We start from the raw sequence: 7,171 nt of genomic DNA, 5'->3' as shown, positions 1-7,171 counted from the left end.
TCTTCACCTTAAAGGCCGGCAACGCACCTGTAACGCCCCTGGGTCTGCGGGTGTCTATGGGCGACGGTAATCACCTACCATCAGGTGATCCGTCTGCTCGTTTGCCTCCTGTCACATAAAAAAAAAACTTTAACAGAAAATAATTTTGCTCTTTAGTTGAGACAAGCTTCTTCTGCTCAAGCTGAAAAGGGCTATGCTCGGTGTTTCTTCATGAGATCGAATCAGAAGTGAGGAGATCCGTAAACGAACTAATCACTGACATAACCCGACGGATTAACAAGCTGAAGTGGCAATGGGCAGGGCACATAGCACGCAGAACTGACAGCCGATGGGGCAGCAAGGTTCTCCTCACTGCTTCTCAGGAATTTCGTTAGATTGTAGCTGTATACAAGACACAAAACAAGCTATAAGCTTGTAAAGTTTCATCAAAATTCGTTCGGTAGTTTTTGCGTGAAAGAGTAACAAACATCAGCCATCCATGCTTAAAAACTTTACACTAGAATACACCACTTCGTTGGCTATAATTTACTGTGTCCTACTTTTTTTCGCGGATAGTCTCGGACAAAAGATATAATTAATCTACAACCTGTGCTACAACTTACAAACTTTGCCTCTCTATATAGATTCTACACTAATATAGCGAGGCAAAGTTTGTTAGGAAGTAATTATCTGAAACTAGCAAACGGATTATGAAAATTCTTTCACTAGGAGAAAGCTACATGATACCTACTGATATAAGTTATCCCCCATATAAAAAAATCTAACGTTTGCTAAACCTATTTTACTTGTTTGCTAATATTATGTTTTTTCTTATTCTTGTCAATGTTGAAAAGAATGACAGGGACAAAACATTTTAGTTTTTTTATTAATCTTTTTGTGACAGAACGAAACACACGCGGGCGATGTCACGGGCAAAAGTTAGTCCATAAATAGGTCTATTTATTTTACATTACTGAAATTAGATACCATCTCCGTACTACAAACATCAAACAGCAAAAATGTTATTAATTTCACGTCAAGTTTGTAGTTTGATACAAGTAGTTTATACAAAGGAAACAAAATATTATTAAAATACTGTTGTAAGCGAATTGTACAGAGGACAGAATATTGATAAACACTAGTATCTTAAGTAGTTGTATTAAGAGCTATTTCATAACAGAAATGTACAGTTTAATGTGCTGACTGTACGTGCATGGCATCTGACGCAGAAATCAATGGTTTACTTCCCTTGCTGTCGATTCCATTTGTGTTACGTTCTACAAAGGACCTGTGCAAAGTAATAATAGCACAAACAAAACAGCTAGTCAACTACAAGCTACCGCCCAAGAAAGTAGCCCAAAAGCGGAGTTCTTTATAAAATACTAGCTTTCCGCCCGCGGCTTCGCACGCGTGAAATTTCGTTTGTCACAGATCGTCATAAATTATAGCCTATATGGATTATGAACAATAATACTGTAAAGTTTCATCAAAATCCGTTCAGTGGTTTTTGAGCCTATTCAATACAAACATACAAAAATAAGTACAAATCTTTCCTCTTTATAATATTAGTATAGAATAGTTCTAACATAACAGTTAGTCAATCACAAAATATTTTCAATAGCCCAACGGTGGAGATGGAATGGCTGACTCGAGTCTGAGGCTAGTTTGAACCTATTTATAACACAAGCATATTGGGGCCCACTGAAAACCAGTGTGGTGGCCTTCCCCACCGTGGGCCACGGCATATGCTGAGTGGAGTCCCATTGCGATGGGTATCGCTGTTGCTACAGGGTGGCACTGCTCAGTTCACTTTTTATTTCCTTGTAATATGTATGTGCTATTTCTGTCTTTTTTCCGTATACTTTCTTTGTTCTCTAAGTGATGTTCATCGTAATAAATATTTCTTTCTTTCTTTCTTTCATATTATTGCTCGTAGCTTACCAGAGTTTTTTTCGAGACTATCATCATCATCTCAGCCATAGGACGTCCACTGCTGAACATAGGCCTCCCCCAATACTTTCCATGTTGCCCGCTTGGTAGCGGCCTGCGTCCAGCGCCATCCTGTTACCTTTATGATGTCGTCGGTCCACCTTGTGGGTGGACGTCCCACTCTGCGTTTTCCGGTACGCGGCGTCCACTCCAGAATCTTGCTGCCCCATCGGCAGTCAGTTTTGCGTACTATGTGCCCTAGCCCATTGCCACTTCAGCTTGCTAATCCGTCAGGCTAATAATATAATATTCATTTTTAAAAATTCACGACCTTTATTATAGTATTTCAAGCGTCTTCAAGTGGTTGTGTAACAAACATTTTAGCATTTTGTATTCTATTCACGATTTCATATTTTTCGCTAACATTATTAAAACAATATTCTTTAAGGGCTGTTAATGTTTAATACTTAGTACCAAATGAAATTCTCAATTTTCAATTTCTGTTTGCTATTTTAATTCATCATTAATTTTCAAGATAACAGTATATTAGAGAGAAAGGACATTGTCAGAAATCGCCTAAAAAACCGCCCAAAAACATGAACCCATCATAATTATTTTCTAATTTTTTTAATACATTAAGCACCCTTTCATTCTAATGGACACTTAAGCATTGAAAAATTAAATAAATAAGTCTTTTAACGTTTATTCTATAATACTATTACAACTTCCGGACGTTTTGGTGCTTGGCATGGTCTAAAACCTATCAAGTTCCATAATTTTTGCCGATAAAATCTGTACGAGGCATTACCGTACTTTATTGCTGGGAGTCCATGTATAGTGATGTTCCTGCGGCCATCATAGACAATAAAATATCGATTTTGAAAAAAAAAATCGATTAAATTGCTTTGAAGACTAGATTTGCGTTAAAAGCTAAAAAGATATTGACACTATTACAAGAAGTTATCTAAAGTGTCCAACTGGTCGAAGGTCGTAAATAAAATAAAAATAATTAGGACCATAAACTGATATTCATGGTATCATAACTGTAAAAGTGTCAGAATCCGATGTTGAATCTAATGCCAGTTGAAGTGAGAGAAACATACCTATATCAACCTAGTATAGTTGCCAGTCTCTCATAATCTATGCCAATGAGGGTTTTCGCGATTGAAAAATCCAATCATGCAGCATTTGGACCTCGCGTCTACGTATTGCCATCTCGCGGATTTTTCAATCGCGAAAACCCTCATTCATAGCACATGTATAATAATAGACCAAATGAACTTTTATAGATTGTGAAAGAGAAGATAAAGATTTTATTATTTTATTAAAATCTTGCCACGAGGTAGTTTTTCAGTAGAAACCAGGATTGGATAATGGCTACAGGCAAGTATCAGAACATTTTATAAATATTTTTAATCGATTATATCCTTGTGAATCGTTTTAATAAATTGTCATTTTACTTTTTCAATTAAAACTTTTTCAATCCCTAGTCTTGTCAAACTGTCATAATGTCAACAAATTATAAATGTCACGTCAGTTGACTCAATTTCAGTCTTCTGTGCGTTTATTGTATTTTTATTTCAATGAAATAGTGCTAAAGGGTTAGTACTAAAAGTGAAAGCCTTTTTTCAGAAAGAAAACCAATGTGGAGCCCTTATTATTCATACTGTTTGAAAGTTACAAGTCAGTGATACAGTTGCCACCATTATAACTCCGTGGTGATACCATACCAAAGAAGAAGTTTTCCTAAACACTTGTGTTATTTTTATATGACGTGATCAAATAAAAAGGATTAATTCTACTGCTCAAATGGAATAACTTATCCCAAGAGACCGAATATAAAAAAAAACCCCTCCATAGAAATTATCACCATCACGAGGATGTGAATTTTTTTGAGAATTTGATAATGGTCCTGTAAGAAAAGTAGTTGTATTTCAGTAGTAGAATCAACCCTTCTTGTTTCATTAGCAAGAGTAACTATAAAAACGCCCTGTAGGTAGGTATTATTAAGCTGAAGAGTTTGTTTAGTGTCAAAGACTGTCACACAGTGTAACTTAAATTGGCATTTATTATGATAATGAACATAAAAACTTAAATAAATATTTATGTTAATATTTTTTCTATTTATTTATTTTCCCAAAGCTTCACAGTGACAGCTGAAACAGCAATACTGTTGTAAAACTAAACTTAGAACAAACTGTTACAAATATTTTACAAATTAAAATAAAACCGCATGTTGCTTTACTTTCTCGTATAGGTAATAAATGTAATTAATGGCTAGATTATTGTTACTTTGTTACCCTCAATAGTGAGGAGATCTTATAAAATAGTAACCCTGATTTTCATTGTCATTCAAGTGCTCTTTCTTCGCATAGGCTTCTGTGATTTGGCCAAGGGCCACACACATTGCGATAAAATTATGCGACATTGATTTGACAGCAGCGGAGTGAAGTCTTGCGACTATACAAAATGATACCCTGTAATCGTAGCGCATATAGACATAGACGGGATAGCTCGTAGAGCTGATGGCCGCTGGGGCAGGAAAGTTCTTGAGTGGCGACCACGAGCCGAAAGACGTAGCGTGGGCAGGCCTCCCACTAGGTGGACCGACGATCTGGTGAAGGTCGCGGGAGGTGCCTGTATCACTATTTACCAGACATTACTATTTATTGTATACTCGCCGGATTACACGTAGGAGCACGCGCGTTACAGCTTCAGCCTTGCATTATTATAAGATCTTGTTCCGCCATTTTTCGAACTTCCTCCGTGAGGATATCCCCGCCGAATTCTATGATAAACCTATCAAAAGTCATATTTTGCAATGTCAAAATTAATTTGCCGAAATTCGCCGAGCCAGCTATGTCAAATAATATTATTAGGTGTCAAACAGGATACCTTCAGAAATTAATATTACGATTTTAAAGATAAGACAAGACAACTTTTTATTGACGAAGTTGCTGGGACAGCTAGAAACTATTTTTTTTCCGGCACTTTAAGAAAATAATAAATGAATGAAAACGCAGCGTGGGACGTCCACCCACAAGTTGGACCGACGACCTGATAAAGGTAGCGGGAAGGCGCTGGATGCAGGCCGCTACCAACCGTGCGATGTGGAAGTCATTGGGGGAGGCCTATGTTCAGTAGTGGACGTCCTGTGGCTGAAATGATGATGATGATGATGAAATGAATGAATATGACAAATCTTCGAACGTGTATAATACCGTGCCAAAGTAATCATATAATTTTGGCACCTTAATAACTATTGCCGTTTTTGTTGTAAAGATCATGCAGCGGTACCTTCGGATATTATTGGAAAGAAAACTATGTAGGCTCTAGATCTGAAGCCGCTTTAACGAACACGAACTCATACAATGCGGCGTATTTTCTTCCAGTCTTTAGTCAGGACTTTAGTCGAATTAAAACCCCGGTTGAACGTGATATAGCCGCACTAGAATACGGTGCTTTTTTGCATAATCGCAAGACTTCGTTCCGGTGTCGACCGAATGTCACGATGTATGTGGCCCAGGGGTTACTGTAGCCGCTAAGGTTTGAAACTTCTTGCTTAAAATATTGTAGTCTTTGGCATAGACTACGACGGTTGTCATGGAGATAGGAGTTTGTTATCTCGTGTCAGATGTAAATGGTGAAAAGAAAACTCATGATTCGTGTTATTTTTATGCAATATGTAGGTATTTTATAAAAGTGGAACCCCGAGTGATCTCCAAAACCCATTCTATTATTATATACGATTCGGCTTCGATATCTATAATACAATAGGAGTTTATTTCATGTGTCAGATGACAAGGGTGGAAACAACCTACGATTCATGTTGTTTAATTACGTGCAATATGTGGGCATATTATGAAAGTGGAATGCCGAGTTGTATTTCTAAAACTTGTTCTATTATTTTATACTATTTGGCTGCGACTCGGCGTGACGACAATACAAAACATTTTTCGCGAATCGGTGTTCATACATTCACACAATACATTAGACGCCATGTTGTCATAAACGACATATTATAAAATCGCTGTAATTTAATATTCTTAATCATTAATTTTATGGCAAGTGTCCATCAGGAATCATTGTTCTTACACACAGAATCGTATTATTTCGCTTTCGGGTAGTAATATGTCAAAATTGTTGGTTCTTAGGCGAACAATGTATGGAGAACGAACATTGTCCTTTGTATTGCAACCATTGGAGCTTGCTACTATTAATTTAAATTTCAGATATACAAAATAATAATTATGTTCAGCTTTATAAGGATTATTATTTAAGCCTTATTCTGAAGAAATTATTATTAGGTATACCAATTTAGAAAGTTACTTAAATATCGTGAATATTTTTTAAAATAAAAAGTTAATTTCGAACTGAATGAACATATGAAAACTAATTTTGGTAATTACCTACAATATGAAAGTAGGTATCTTAACGGCTGTCTATCGTGGTGGTGATACACCACCTTCGCATTTTCTGGTACTCTGTTCGTTAGCTTAGCAACTTATATGCTAGACTCTTACAAGTTCGGATTATTCAAAACCTACATTCAGCAACAGAGTTACATTCGACCGCATTGCACTTTAATTTTTTCCAAAATCGCCCCTATTTCAACAGCATTACGTGCCCATAGCTCGACCTTCCGTCCGTACAAAGTGTACGTGTCGTAATTATACCAAATGAAATCGTCATCACCGCTCCAAATTGGATTGTTACCAATCAATATTAGGCCCGAATGGATGTGAATATCAATCGCCATGGCTCCTACCACTGGTGATTATCACTTCATAGCGATTTCGATGCAAATCTCTATGTGTTGTGTTAAAGCCCGGTCTGTGAGCACGTAGAATTTTGCGACTGTGCGACGGGCGCCCGCAGTGAGTGTGCGAGTGCGACAGCAACATAATTACGCGCGAGCGATAAGGATGGGTAGCTTGGGGTCATTGGACAAAATTCTAGTAGTACTTCCTAATTCCTAATAAATTATGTGAAAAAATTCTGTAGACAGTTTAGCCTACATAACTTTACAAGGCTATTGTTTTTTAAGTAAAAGTTTAAAGCTTTTGATTAAAAATATCATTGTTTACGAAATTTTTCAGCCAAATAACTTTATATTCTTCCTTTATAATCGTCGTTTCTTGGAACTTTGTTAACTTTTTGAAAAATAATTTCAATTTTCCAACTGAATGCTTTTAAATAATGGAGACTCAATAGTAAGCACCAACTCATGCCATTCCGAATGTCACATTTCATACTCGTATAA

The 7,171-nt window shown here is 36.7% G+C and overlaps 1 long non-coding RNA gene across 1 annotated transcript; it reads left to right on the top strand.

The window, feature by feature from the left end:
- The first annotated feature begins 2,470 nt into the window (after positions 1 to 2,470).
- On the top strand, positions 2,471 to 4,022 carry LOC135088364 (uncharacterized). Its single transcript, XR_010261027.1, has 2 exons — positions 2,471 to 3,291; positions 3,541 to 4,022. It is a non-coding gene; the product is annotated as an uncharacterized LOC135088364 (long non-coding RNA).
- Positions 4,023 to 7,171: the final 3,149 nt, after the last annotated feature.

This window comes from Ostrinia nubilalis, chromosome 3, assembly GCF_963855985.1.
Source record: "Ostrinia nubilalis chromosome 3, ilOstNubi1.1, whole genome shotgun sequence".
In the NCBI taxonomy this organism is placed as follows: domain Eukaryota; kingdom Metazoa; phylum Arthropoda; class Insecta; order Lepidoptera; family Crambidae; genus Ostrinia; species Ostrinia nubilalis.
Note: the sequence above shows the minus strand (reverse complement) of the source record. Positions and strands in the feature narration are given on the sequence as shown.